Source organism: Triticum urartu, chromosome 6 (genome assembly GCF_003073215.2).
Source record: "Triticum urartu cultivar G1812 chromosome 6, Tu2.1, whole genome shotgun sequence".
NCBI classification, from domain to species: Eukaryota; Viridiplantae; Streptophyta; class Magnoliopsida; order Poales; family Poaceae; genus Triticum; species Triticum urartu.
In genome coordinates, this window is record NC_053027.1 from 349657153 (window position 1) to 349673074 (window position 15922).

Genomic DNA, 15922 nt, shown 5'->3' on the forward strand with positions numbered 1-15922 from the left:
ATCACCTTCCCCCCTCTATCTACAGCAGTCCACTCTCCCGCAACCCGCTGTACCCTCTACTTGAACATGGTGCTTTATGCTTCTTATTATTATCCAATGATGTGTTGCCATCCTATGATGTCTGAGTAGATTTTCGTTGTCCTATCGGTGGTTGATGAATTGCTATGGTTGATTTAATTTGCTTGTGTTTATGTTGCTGTCCTTTGGTGCCCATCATATGAGCGCGCGTGTGGATCACACCATAGGGTTGGTTGTATGTTGATAGGACTAGGTATTGGAGGGCAAGAGTGACAGAAGCTTCAACCTAGCATAGAAATTGATGCATACGGGATTGAAGGGGGACCAATATATCTTAATGCTATGGTTGGGTTTTACCTTAATGAACATTAGTAGTTGCGGATGCTTGCTAATAGTTCCAATCATAAGTGCATAGAATTCCAAGTAAGGGATGACATGCTAGCAGTGGCCTCTCCCACATAATACTTGCTATCGGTCTAGTAAAGTAGTCAATTGCTTAAGGGACAATTTCGCAACTTCTACCACCACTTTTCCACACTCTCTATATTTACTTTAGTTGTTTCTTTACCTTAACATCCCCTAGTTTTATTTTCGTGCTCTTTACTTTCTTGCAAGCCTTTCCGAAAACACCTACAAAGTACTTCTAGTTTCATACTTGTTCTAGGTAAAGCGAACGTCAAGCGTGCGTAGAGTTGTATCGGTGGTCGATAGAACTTGAGGGAATATTTGTTCTACCTTTAGCTCCTCATTGGGTTCGACACTCTTACTTATCAAAAACTGTTGCGATCCCCTATACTTGTGGGTTATCAATTAACAGCCCCATAGGGGCGTCGGACAATGAAAATCCCGAGGACCTCGATGATGGGGAATATAGTAACTATCTCCCTGAGTCCGAGGAAGATGTTAGCCTAGGACCCAAGGACTTCATCATTCCCGAGGACCCATTAGCTCAGGAGCCGGCGGTGCCTCATCTCAACCGTCTGGACTATGAAGCAAAAGCAACAATAGCTTCACGCTAACAAGAGCACACTTAATGACAAGTGGATTGAGATCCTTGCGGTCGAGCAAGCGCTAGAAGCACGGCGCGAGGGGCAACCAAAATAATACCCACGCAAACATTTGCTTCCTAACTTCAACGACGAAGTAGCTAAGAACATGCCCTTCAAGCACAGTCGAGCTGATCAACCTGAATGCCCTCCCAGGGGACGCGATAGGCCAGTAGGGGAAAATAGAAATCCCCCAATATACCACGCCATGAAGGCAAGGACCCGCCCCAATACCCCAAACCGTGCGACCTACAATGGAAGTTGGACGTGAACCCGATCCTAGCACGACCCATATACAGATCGCGAGGACATGCGCCAACCGTCCAGGCCGGCTACGATGCCTAGTTGGACAGGAACGGAAGGGCTTGGAACAAACTTATGCTCGTATGCCGACCGATATGTGGCATGAGGCTCCTCGTTTCCGATGGCCCACACATCCAATATGTTTCACAAACATGGTCATGGAGCACCAGTTCACTGAAGGGTTTTAACCCGTAAACATCGAGTCACACGATGGAACAACTAACCTGACTGTACGGATTGAAGATTTCCTTCTCCACATTCACATGGCCAGAGGAGACTACCTCCACGCCATTAAATACCTTCCACTGAAACTTAAGGGATCAGTAAGGCACTGGATTAACAACCTACCCGAGAACTCAATTGGGAGCTGGGAATAGCTAAGGCACTAGCTTAAGGTAAACATTGTGTTCACTCTTTGTCCTGTTACCATCGCGCCAAGGCTACCAGCTCAAGACCCCCTACCGAAGATCTGCCGGATTCGACTCCGTCACTTGTCAGTGCAAGGTTGTCTTGCTCAACACCCCTAGCTCATTGGTTGCATTGGTCTTGGATCACACTACAATGACGAGCGAGAGACTCGAATATCCAATTGGAGAGAAAGGGCACATGGTTGTTGTAATAGACCTCGATCCTTCCCCCAAAATACCTTTGTTTGATCACTGACGACCGTGGCATCAAGAGAGACATTAATCCATGTTTTGCACAAAGCAACAACTTTCTCGGTCTTGTAGTTGCACGACCTCTTCAATGTTTGGATGTCTTCCACCTCCTCCATCCCCTCCACCTTCTTGGCATTTCTCCTCATCTCTGGGGTATATGGTGTTGACATGGAAATGTTGAAAGGATCAATGTGGTCGACTAGATAGGAGGGGGTGTTGAATGGGTGACTAACAATTTTTAAGTTCATTCACAAATTTTAGGCTCAACAAAATTAGGTTGTATATAATACACACACACACACATGCAACTACGTGGACAACCTATATGACAAGCACAACAACAACAAGATGAAAAAGCTTGCACAAAGTAAAGGTAAGAAGTAACCGCAAGTGGAGACGAGGATATGTGTTTCTGAAGTTCCCTCCCATGGGGGAGGTATATGTCTCCACTGGAGGGGTGTGGGGGCACGATGGTCACAATGGCTCATCCTATTCTCCTCACGCCCTCGCACGATATAAGGTGCCGTCAATCCACTAGTGGTGCCCTTGAAGGTGGCAAGTGGGAACTTTACACACAAGGCCGGGGCAATCTCCACAACTTAATTAGAGGCTAATAACACCACCACGAAGCTTCACCACAATGGAATATGGCTCCGTGGTAACCTCTTCCATCTAGGGTGCCCAAACACCCAAGAGTAACAAGTTGATGAAGATGAAAGAGCCGGGGACGCAAATAGGTTTGGTAGGAATATAGATCGGGTGAATTTCCTCCAATACCCAAAGTATTGAAGGGTTTGGGTGGATGGGGATGGAGATCTCGAGCTTTTTCTGGTTTAGCAAAGGTCGGGAAAAGCTTGAGGAAGATTAGAGTTAGGAGGTGGAAGAAGGGGGTATTTATACCCCTTAAATGCAAAGGAGTCGTTGCACAACCACCACCCCGGGTGCCCGGACTAAAGGGGTCCGGATACCAGGACACAATGGAGAGTCCACGACCTGCCCCAAGCACCTAGGGGTCAGAGACCCAGGGTTCGCTGACAGATCAGTCGGGCCAACAGTCAGAGGGCTGGGCACCCTAGGGTCAAGGGACCCTGGGCACTTGGACACAGCCAAGGCAGAGGAAAACCCGTGCCTCCGGGCACCTGGACCACAAGGGCGCTAGGCACCCGATCGATCTATGGATGGGGCTCCAAAACACTTGAGAAAAAACTTTCAAAGTCTGAAGCAATTAGGTATATAATGTATATGGAATTTGATTGAGTTCCCCAACTACCTAATCTCTGCAACTCCTCTTATTAGTAAGGATACTCCTACGACTCAAAAAATAACCAAAAAAATTTCTGAGCCATGAAGAACACCGTCTTTTGCCCTTTTCGAATAGATGGGATTGCCGAAGCTCGTAGACCAATTGGAGAAGCCAATATCCTGAGATAAACTTGACAACCAACATTAGTTCTTGCAAATTGTATTGTGATGAACACCAAAATTGTAATTGAGTGACAATTTCACTTTCAATCTCCCCCTTATTGGTGAATTGATGACAATAGGATTCGCACATGGCAAGACATAAACTATATTGCCATGCAACACTAGTCTAGGAAGCCCCCCATTGATGTGTGCATACTATAAAATATTATATGAGACCATATCACACAACCAAGATGGCTCCCCCTAAATTAATAGCCAAGTGCAACAAGATGAAAATCGGTTCTCATTGTTGCTTTCATGGTTGTTACTTTAACAATGCCCTATGATCAGGAATATGGGATCATCATGCACTACATGAGCTAGTCATAGACGCGAGATCAGGAACTTCTTTTGTGTTTATATTTTCACACATGCAAGTGACATTTCCTCTGAATCTTATATTCAAGAATCATTGCAATTATAGCACATAAAATAAACATTAACTACAAATGTGAAAATAACTAATAACATTTATTATTGCTTCTAGGCATATTTCCAACATCATCACTAAATTTACGACATAGGGCAGCCAGACAACGCATGCTTCGTGGTGCGCCGCGATGCAAGCCATGGCCGCACCGACAAGCACGCAAGGCTCATGAAGTGGAAGGACGTAGAGAATTTGGGAGTATGTGAAGGAAATATGCCCTAGAGGCAATAATAAAGTTATCATTTATTTCCTTATATCATGATAAATGTTTATTATTCATGCTAGAATTGTATTAACCGGAAACATAATACATTTGTGAATACATAGACAAACAGAGTGCCACTAGTATGCCTCTACTAGACTAGCTCGTTAATCAAAGATGGTTATGTTTCCTAACCATGGACAAAGAGTTGTTATTTGATTAACGGGATCACATCATTAGGTGAATGATCTGATTCACATGACCCATTCCATTAGCTTAGCACCCGATCGTTTAGTATGTTGCTATTGCTTTCTTCATGACTTATACATGTTCCTATGACTATGAGATTATGCAACTCCCGTTTACCGGAGGAACACTTTGTGTGCTACCAAACGTCACAACGTAACTGGGTGATTATAAAGGTGCTCTACAGGTGTCTCCAAAGGTACATGTTGGGTTGGCGTATTTCGAGATTAGGATTTGTCACTCCGATTGTCGGAGAGGTATCTCTGGGCCCTCTCGGTAATACACATCACATAAGCCTTGCAAGCATTGCAACTAATGAGTTAGTTGTGAGATGATGTATTACGGAAGGAGTAAAGAGACTTGCCGGTAACGAGATTGAACTAGGTATTAAGATACCGACGATCGAATCTCGGGCAAGTAACATACCGATGACAAAGGGAACAACGTATGTTGTTATGCGGTCTGACCAATAAAGATCTTTGTAGAATATGTAGGAGCCAATATGAGCATCCAGGTTCCGCTATTGGTTATTGAACGGAGACCTGTCTCGGTCATGTCTACATTGTTCTCGAACCCGTAGGGTCCGCACGCTTAAGGTTTCGATGACAGTTATATTATGAGTTTATGAGTTTTGATGTACCGAAGGAGTTCGCAGTCCCAGATGGGATCGGGGACATGACGAGGAGTCTCGAAATGGTCGAGACATAAAGATTGATATATTGGAAGCCTATATTTGGATATCGGAAGTGTTCCGGGTGAAATCGGGATTTTACCGGAGTACCGGGAGGTTACCGGAACCCCCCGGGAGGTATATGGGCCTTAGTGGGCCTTAGTGGAAGAGAGGAGAGGTGGCCAGGGCTAGGCCACGCGCCCCTCCCCCCCTAGTCCGAATAGGACAAGGAGAGGGGGGCGGCGCCCCCCCCCTTCCTTCTCTCTCTCCTCTTCCCCCCCTACCAAATCCTATTCCAACTAGGAAAGGGGGCCTACTCCCGGAGGGAGTAGGACTCCTCCTGGCGCGCCCTCTCCTGGCCGGCCGCACCCCCCCTTTGATCCTTTATATACGGAAGCAGGGGCACCCCTAGAGACACAAGTTGATCCACGTGATCATATTCCTAGCCGTGTGCGGTGCCCCCTTCCACCATAGTCCTCGATAATATTGTAGCGGCGCTTAGGCGAAGCCCTGCGACGGTAGTACATCAAGATCGTCACCACGCCGTCGTGCTGACGGAACTCTTCCCCGACACTTTGCTGGATCGGAGTCCGGGGATCGTCATCGAGCTGAACGTGTGCTAGAACTCGGAGGTGCCGTAGTTTCGGTACTTGATCGGTCGGGCCGTGAAGACGTACGACTACATCAACCACGTTGTGCTAACGCTTCTGTTGTCGATCTACAAGGGTGCGTAGATCACACCCTCCCCTCTCGTTGCTATGCATCACCATGATCTTGCGTGTGCGTAGGAATTTTTTTGAAATTACTACGTTACCCAACAGTGGCATCCGAGCCTAGGTTTTATGTGTTGATGTTATTTGCACGAGTAGAACACAAGTGAGTTGTGGGCGATATAAGACATACTGCTTACCAGCATGTCATACTTTGGTTCGGTGGTATTGTTGGACGAAGCGGCCCGGACCGACATTACGCGTACGCTTACGCGAGACCGGTTCTCCCGACATGCTTTGCACAAAGGTGGCTAGCGGGTGACAGTTTCTCCAACTTTAGTTGAACTGAGTGTGGCTACGCCCGGTCCTTGCGAAGGTTAAAACATCACCAACTTGAGAAACTATCGTTGTGGTTTTGATGCGTAGGTAAGATTGGTTCTTGCTTAAGCCCGTAGCAGCCACGTAAAACTTGCAACAACAAAGTAGAGGACGTCTAACTTGTTTTTGCAGGGCATGTTGTGATGTGATATGGTCAAGACATGATGCTAAATTTTATTGTATGAGATGATCATGTTTTGTAACCGAGTTATCGGCAACTGGCAGGAGCCATATGGTTGCCGCTTTATTGTATGCAATGCAATCGCATTGTAATGCTTTACTTTATCAATAAGCGGTAGCGATAGTCGTGAAAGCATAAGATTGGCGAGACGACAACGATGCTATGATGGAGATCAAGGTGTCGCGCCGGTGACGATGGTGATCATGACGGTGCTTCAAAGATGGAGATCACAAGCACAAGATGATGATGACCATATCATATCACTTATATTGATTGCATGTGATGTTTATCTTTTATGCATCTTATCTTGCTTTGATTGACGGTAGCATTATAAGATGATCTCTCACTAATTATCAAGAAGTGTTCTCCCTGAGTATGCACCGTTGCGAAAGTTCTTCGTGCTGAGACACCACGTGATGATCGGGTGTGATAGGCTCTACGTTCAAATACAACGGGTGCAAAACAGTTGCACACGCGGAATACTCAGGTTATACTTGACGGGCCAAGCATATACAGATATGGCCTCGGAACACGGAGACCGAAAGGTCGAGCGTGAATCATATAGTAGATATGATCAACATAGTGATGTTCACCAATGAAGCTACTCCATCTCACGTGATGATCGGACATGGTTTAGTTGATTTGGATCACGTAATCACTTAGAGGATTAGAGGGATGTCTATCTAAGTGGGAGTTCTTTAAGTAATATGATTAATTGAACCTAAATTTCTCATGAACTTAGTACCTGATAGTATCTTGCTTATTCATGTTTGATTGTAGATAGATGGCCCGTGCTGTTGGTCCGTTGAATTTTAATGCGTTCCTTGAGAAAGCAAAGTTGAAAGATGATGGTAGCAATTACACGGACTGGGTCCGTAACTTGAGGATATCCTCATTGCTGCACAGAAGAATTACGTCCTGGAAGCACCGCTGGGTGCCAGGCCTGCTGCTGGAGCAACACCAGATGTTATGAACGTCTGGCAGAGCAAAGCTGATGACTACTCGATAGTTCAGTGTGCCATGCTTTACGGCTTAGAATCGGGACTTCAACGACGTTTTGAACGTCATGGAGCATATGAGATGTTCCAGGAGTTGAAGTTGATATTTCAAGCAAATGCCCGGATTGAGAGATATGAAGTCTCCAATAAGTTCTATAGCTGCAAGATGGAGGAGAACAGTTCTGTCAGTGAGCATATACTCAAAATGTCTGGGTATAATAATCACTTGATTCAATTGGGAGTTAATCTTCCAGATGATTGCGTCATTGACAGAATTCTCCAATCACTGCCACCATGCTACAAGAGCTTTGTGATGAACTATAATATGCAAGGGATGAATAAGACTATTCCCGAGCTCTTCGCAATGCTGAAAGCTGTGGAGGTAGAAATCAAGAAGGAGCATCAAGTGTTGGTGGTCAACAAGACCACTAGTTTCAAGAAAAAGGGCAAAGGGAAGAAGAAGGGGAACTTCAAAAAGAACAGCAAGCAAGTTGCTGCTCAAGAGAAGAAACCCAAACCTGGACCTAAGCATGAAACTGAGTGCTTCTACTGCAAGCAGACTGGTCACTGGAAGCGGGACTGCCTCAAGTATTTGGCGGATAAGAAGGATGGCAAGGTGAACAAAGGTATATGTGATATACATGTTATTGATGTGTACCTTACTAATGCTCGCAGTAGCACCTGGGTATTTGATACTGGTTCTGTTGCTAATATTTGCAACTCGAAACAGGAACTACGGATTAAGCGAAGATTGGCTAAGGACGAGGTGACGATGCGCGTGGGAAATGGTTCCAAAGTCGATGTGATCGCAGTCGGCACGCTACCTCTACATCTACCTTCGGGATTAATATTAGACCTAAATAATTGTTATTTGGTGCCAGCGTTAAGCATGAACATTATATCTGGATCTTGTTTGATGCGAGACGGTTATTCATTTAAATCAGAGAATAATGGTTGTTCTATTTACATGAGTAATATCTTTTATGGTCATGCATCCTTAAAGAGTGGTCTATTCTTATTAAATCTCGATAGTAGTGACACACATATTCATAGTGTTGAAACCAAAAGATGCAGAGTTGATAATGATAGTGCAACTTATTTGTGGCACTGTCGTTTAGGTCATATCGGTATAAAGCGCATGAAGAAACTCCATACTGATGGGCTTTTGGAACCACTTGATTATGAATCACTTGGTACTTGCGAACCGTGCCTTATGGGTAAGATGACAAAAACATCGTTCTCCGGTACTATGGATAGAAATCATACATACAGATGTATGTGGTCCGATGAATGTTGAGGCTCATGGCGGATATCGTTATTTTCTCACCTTCACAGATGACTTAAGCAGATATGGGTATATCTACTTAATGAAACACAAGTCTGGAACATTTGAAAAGTTCAAAGAATTTCAGAGTGAAGTTGAAAATCATCGTAACAAGAAAATAAAATTCCTACGATCTGATCATGGAGGAGAATATTTGAGTTACGAGTTTGGTGTACATTTGAAACAATGTGGAATAGTTTCGCAACTCACGCCACCCGGAACACCACAGCGTAATGGTGTGTCCGAACGTCGTAATTGTACTTTACTAGATATAGTACGATCTATGATGTCTCTTACTGATTTACCGCTATCGTTTTGAGGATACGCTCTAGAGACGGCCGCATTCACGTTAAATAGGGCACCATCAAAATCCGTTGAGACGACGCCTTATGAATTGTGGTTTGGCAAGAAACCAAAGTTGTCGTTTCTGAAAGTTTGGGGCTGCGATGCTTATGTGAAAAAGCTTCAACCTGATAAGCTCGAACCCAAATCAGAAAAATGTGTCTTCATAGGATATCCAAAGGAAACTATTGGATACACCTTCTATCACAGATCCGAAGGCAAGACTTTTGTTGCTAAATTTGGAAACTTTTTGGAGAAGGAGTTTGTCTCGAAAGAAGTGAGTGGGAGGAAAGTAGAACTTGACGAGGTAACTATACCTACTCCCTTATTGGAAAGTAGTACATCACAGAAACCTGTTTCTGTGACACCTACACCAATTAGTGAGGAAGCTAATGATAATGATCATGAAACTTCAGAACAAGATACTACTGAACCTCGTAGATCAACCAGAGTGAGATCCACGCCAGAGTGGTACGGTAATCCTGTTCTGGAAGTCATGCTACTAGATCATGATGAACCTACGAACTATGAAGAAGCGATGGTGAACCCAGATTCCGCAAAATGGCTTGAAGCCATGAAATCTGAGATGGGATCCATGTATGAGAACAAAATATGGACTTTGGTTGACTTGCCCAATGATCGGCAAGCAATTGAGAATAAATGGATCTTCAAGAAGAAGACGGACGCTGACGGTAATATTACTGTCTACAAAGCTCGACTTGTCGCAAAAGGTTTTCGGCAAGTTCAAGGGATTGACTACGATGAGACCTTCTCACCCGTAGCGATGCTTAAGTCTGTTCGAATCATGTTAGCAATTGCCGCATTTTATGATTATGAAATTTGGCAGATGGATGTCAAAAAACTGCATTCCTGAATGGATTTCTGGAAGAAGAGTTGTATATGATGCAACCAGAAGGTTTTGTCGATCCAAAGGGAGCTAACAAAGTGTGCAAGCTCCAGCGATCCATTTATGGACTGGTGCAAGACTCTCGGAGTTGGAATAAACGCTTTGATAGTGTGATCAAAGCATTTGGTTTTATACAGACATTTGGAGAAGCCTGTATTTACAAGAAAGTGAGTGGGAGCTCTGTAGCATTTCTGATATTATATGTGGATGACATATTACTAATTGGAAATGATATAGAATTTCTGGATAGCATAAAGGGATACTTGAATAAGAGTTTTTCAATGAAAGACCTCGGTGAAGCTGCTTACATATTAGGCATTAAGATCTATAGAGATAGATCAAGACGCTTAATTGGACTTTCACAAAGCACATACCTTGACAAAGTTTTGAAGAAGTTCAAAATGGATCAAGCAAAGAAAGGGTTCTTGCCTGTGTTACAAGGTGTGAAGTTGAGTCAGACTCAATGCCCGACCACTGCAGAAGATAGAGAGAAAATGAAAGATGTTCCCTATGGTTCAGCCATAGGCTCTATCATGTATGCAATGCTGTGTACCAGACCTGATGTGTGCCTTGCTATAAGTCTAGTAGGGAGGTACCAAAGTAATCCAGGAGTGGATCACTGGACAGCGGTCAAGAACATCCTGAAATAACTGAAAAGGACTAAGGATATGTTTCTCGTTTATGGAGGTGACAAAGAGCTAATCGTAAATGGTTACGTCGATGCAAGCTTTGACACTGATCCGGACGATTCTAAATCGCAAACTGGATACGTATTTACATTAAACGGTGGAGCTGTCAGTTGGTGCAGTTCTAAACAATGCGTCGTGGCGGGATCTACGTGTGAAGCAGAATACATAGCTGCTTCGGAAGCAGTAAATGAAGGAGTCTGGATGAAGGAGTTCATATCCGATCTAGGTGTCATACCTAGTGCATCGGGTCCAATGAAAATATTTTGTGACAATACTGGTGCAATTGCCTTGGCAAAGGAATCCAGATTTCACAAGAGAACCAAGCACATCAAGAGACACTTCAATTCCATCCGGGATCTAGTCCAGGTGGGAGACATAGAGATTGGCAAGATACATACGGATCTGAATGTAGCAGACCCGTTGACTAAGCCTCTTCCACGAGCAAAACATGATCAGCACCAAGGCTCCATGGGTGTTAGAATCATTACTGTATAATCTAGATTATTGACTCTAGTGCAAGTGGGAGACTGAAGGAAATATGCCCTAGAGGCAATAATAAAGTTATTATTTATTTCCTTATATCATGATAAATGTTTATTATTCATGCTAGAATTGTATTAACCGAAAACATAATACATGTGTGAATACATAGACAAACAGAGTGTCACTAGTATGCCTCTACTAGACTAGCTCGTTAATCAAAGATGGTTATGTTTCCTAACCATGGACAAAGACTTGTTATTTGATTAACGGGATCACATCATTAGGTGAATGATCTGATTGACATGACCCATTCCATTAGCTTAGCACCCGATCGTTTAGTATGTTGCTATTGCTTTCTTCATGACTTATACATGTTCCTATGACTATGAGATTATGCAACTCCCGTTTACCGGAGGAACACTTTGTGTGCTACCAAACGTCACAACGTAACTGGGTGATTATAAAGGTGCTCTATAGGTGTCTCCAAAGGTACATGTTGGGTTGGCGTATTTCGAGATTAGGATTTGTCACTCCGATTGTCGGAGAGGTATCTCTGGGCCCTCTCGGTAATACACATCACATAAGCCTTGCAAGCATTGCAACTAATGAGTTAGTTGTGAGATGATGTATTATGGAACGAGTAAAGAGACTTGCCGGTAACGAGATTGAACTAGGTATTAAGATACTGACGATCGAATCTCGGGCAAGTAACATACCGATGACAAAGGGAACAACGTATGTTGTTATGCGGTCTGACCAATAAAGATCTTTGTAGAATATGTAGGAGCCAATATGAGCATCCAGGTTCCGCTATTGGTTATTGACCGGAGACGTGTCTCAGTCATGTCTACATTGTTCTCGAACCCGTAGGGTCCGCACGCTTAAGGTTTCTATGACAGTTATATTATGAGTTTACGAGTTTTGATGTACCGAAGGAGTTCGGAGTCCCGGATGAGATCGGGGACATGACGAGGAGTCTCGAAATGGTCGAGACATAAAGATTGATATATTGGAAGCCTATATTTGGATATCGGAAGTGTTCCGGGTGAAATCGGGATTTTACCGGAGTACCAGGAGGTTACCGGAACCCCCCGGGAGATATATGGGCCTTAGTGGGCCTTAGTGGAAGAGAGGAGAGGTGGCCAGGGCTGGGCCGCGCGCCCCTCCCCCCTAGTCCGAATAGGACAAGGAGAGGGGGGCGGCGCCCCCCCCTTCCTTCTCTCTCTCCTCTTTCCCCCCTCCCGAATCCTATTCCAACTAGGAAAGGGGGGAATCCTACTCCCGGAGGGAGTAGGACTCCTCCTGGCGCGCCCTCTCCTGGCCGGCCGCACCCCGCCTTTGATCCTTTATATACGGAGGCAGGGGGCACCCCTAGAGACACAAGTTGATCCACGTGATCATATTCCTAGCCGTGTGCGGTGCCCCCTTCCACCATAGTCCTCGATAATATTGTAGCGGCGCTTAGGCGAAGCCCTGCGACGGTAGTACATCAAGATCGTCACCACGCCGTCGTGCTGACGGAACTCTTCCCCGGCACTTTGCTGGATCGGAGTCCGGGGATCGTCATTGAGCTGAACGTGTGCTAGAACTCGGAGGTGCCGTAGTTTCGGTACTTGATCGGTCGGACCGTGAAGACGTACGACTACATCAACCACGTTGTGCTAACACTTCCGTTGTCGATCTACAAGGGTACGTAGATCACACTCTCCCCTCTCGTTGCTATGCATCACCATGATCTTGCGTGTGCGTAGGAATTTTTTTGAAATTACTACGTTACCCAACAGTATGTGGGTCGGATACACACAACATCGCGTCGATATAGCCCTAGGGCCTGGCTGCTGCTCATTATGATGCAAGCGTGCACTACGAGCGGTGGTGACGACAACCAATGGTTGACACTAGTGTGATCTGCTAGTGGTGGTCGCTACGGAGGACGTTGGGGAGGTGGCCCCGGTACATGGTTGGCGGGCCCAGGAGACAACTGCAATGGCGACGATATTGGGTTGTCACCTAAAGTCCAAGTGTCCGTCACTGAGTCGCTGTCCCGCCGATGGGATCACTTGGAGGTGCAGCAAAGACCGAAAACAAGGTGCTCGCTTCCTCGCTTGCTTTCCAGGTTTCTCCCGCGGCATGTGCTAGCCTTAGGCTCTCTAAGTTTCGGGATTCGTCTAGCGAGGTTGCTGGCAGCAGCAGATTCGACGATGAGTGCACATGCAATGTCGACATGTCTGCCTTTGTTGAAGATGTTATTGAACCCATCAACACCGACACGATGACACGCGTGCGGTGATTCTTATTTGGAAGGCTTTTTCAGCCGTAGCACCTATCTCGTTTTTTGGTCACATGTCATGGGGTTTGTGTTAGTGTTATCATGTTATCGCGATTCTTCCGCAATCAGATATCGGCCTCGATTCCTTTATTTCTCTGTAAGCCGATTCGTCCAACATTATACTCTCCCGTTTCATAACGAGTGCATATTTTGTTTTTCAAAATCAAACATGTCTATGTTTGGTCAAATATACATAATAAACTGTCAACACCTAAAATACTAAATAAGTAAAGTATATGGAAGTGAACTTCGTAATGAATCTAGTTATACCAATTTTGTATTGTATACATTGATATATTTTGTTTGACTTGGTCAAACATAGACACGTTTTACTTTCAGAAAACAAAATATGCACTATATTTTTAAACAGATGAACTCCATCAGTTCCTAAATATAAGTCTTTATAGAGATTTCATTATGAACCACATACAGATGTATATAGATACATTATAATTATAGATTCATTTATTTTGCTCCGTATGTAGTCACCTACTGAAATCTCTATAAAAACTTATATTTAAGAACAGAGGGAGTATATGATTCAATGATTGTGTGCCTCAATTGATGCAAAGACTTTATTCTCTTTTCGATACGTGGAGCATTCACATGAAAAGAAAAGAAGAGTCATGTTCTTCCTAGCGGCACAGAATACGCGCACGAACAAAGTTGAAAGTTGGCCAAAGAGTTGACTTGTTTAAAGGATGATGGTCTCCAAGGTGGACCGAAATGATCCGGGATTACGACTGCAAATCTGTGCATTGTGATGTCTGATCTCCTCATGTACCTACGCTCGAGTTGGCTCCTTGGACCCGTTGAGCATAGCACCGCAGGGAGCAGGCAAACAGCTTCGCCTTGTGGTGCCAAGTGCCAACCGATAGTTCAGGTCTCATTGATTCCCTGCACCGACTTCGTCGTGGTTGGTGTCCGTACCTCCCGACTCCCGTAGCCCTATCCCCTCTGTCACTCCACTCGTTTTACCAATACTCCTGGCTGTATGGGCTTCGTTAGGAAAGGCATTAATTTCATACTCCCTCCAATCCTAAATATTTGTCTTTTAGAGATTTTTAAATAAACTATGACATACGGATGTATATAGACATATTTTAAAGTATAGATTCATCCATTTTATTTCGTATGTAGTCACTTGTTAAAATAACTAGAAAGATAAATATTTAGAAATGGAGGGAGTAGTTTGCTTCCGCATGAAGTTTACAGAAGCCACCTTATTCGTGCAAGGGGAGTCTCACGAATACGCCAACATTTCTTTAGCGTGTTAATCAGGAAGCTACAAAAGTGGTCTCAGCTCTAAACTCGAAAGGGCAGCACAGCACAGTGTCGATCGATGTCGAAAGTGGAACCTGTCGTCAAAAGAAGGAAAAAGTGGGCAAAGATGAACGGCGTTTGCCGGTAGGGTCGCGTCCAAATAATTGTTCACGCCTTTCGGCCGGCAGGCGGTTGAGCTCGCCAGGGAAGGAGGGCACTGGCCGTGCTAGGGCGGTGGTAATAATCTCGTTCCGTGCATGCACTGGTGAGCTGAGCCACGGTCCATATGCCTCCATGCACGCGCCATTCGAGTGATCATCTCGTACTGGTAATGTATTCGGTGCACACAGACTTGTGATACTATCGGTGCACCGAATGTCATAAAATATTTAAAAAAAAAATCTAAAACACTGACGCAACATTGATATATGTTGTACTCTCTCCGTCTCAAAATTCTTGTCTTAAATTTGTCTAAATACGGATGTATCAAGTCACGTTTTAGTATTAGATACATTCGTATCTAGACGAATTTAAGACAAGAATTTTAAGACGAAGGGAGTAATAAAATTTTATATTGAAAGTTGCGACGAGTTTGCTTTAACCAAGAGGGGGGTGGGAAATACACTCCCCCGTTTGTTACAACTGATGCCCTGTCTATAAGCAGGTAACTTGTGAGCTATCGATCAACCCAAATGCAGATATGCTAGTTAAGTTGAAACTCCTAAATTAAAGCGCAAGCAACAAAACAACTTTTTTGAAGGCGTGGAGCTGCTCACCCGAAGTGATTTATCAAAATTCTTCTTTCTCAATGGTGATTGGTCATGGGGGCACGGAGAAAAAAAGAACTGGGGGAGGGGGGGAGCAGCCGAGCTCATTCCCTTCGCTTCCTAGGCCCAAAGAAGTGCTTTGTTTCCTGACCACATGGGTGTCTTGATCGAAACCGAACTTCAATTCCACCTCCCTTAGATTCGCTTCACGTTGATCGAACTTCTCGGAAAGGAACTGAAACTTGGAAGAAGCGAGTAACAAAGAATCGCGGGTGGCGTACAAAAATCTTTTACAATTATCAAGCTCCCCTTTTTTAGGGGTAGTTCTAAAGCTCCCTAGTAATAGAGGCATGAGAGCTTCAATGTTTTTTCCTCGAAGTGGACCACATATTTAAGCAGGGGCAAGACCTCCTATACGGCGCTTGTGGCGCCAACAACCTTAGCTTACGATCATGCACACCCGCTATGGGCCGGCCTTGCTAACCTCAACCCGCTCACTCACCCTTGATTGCT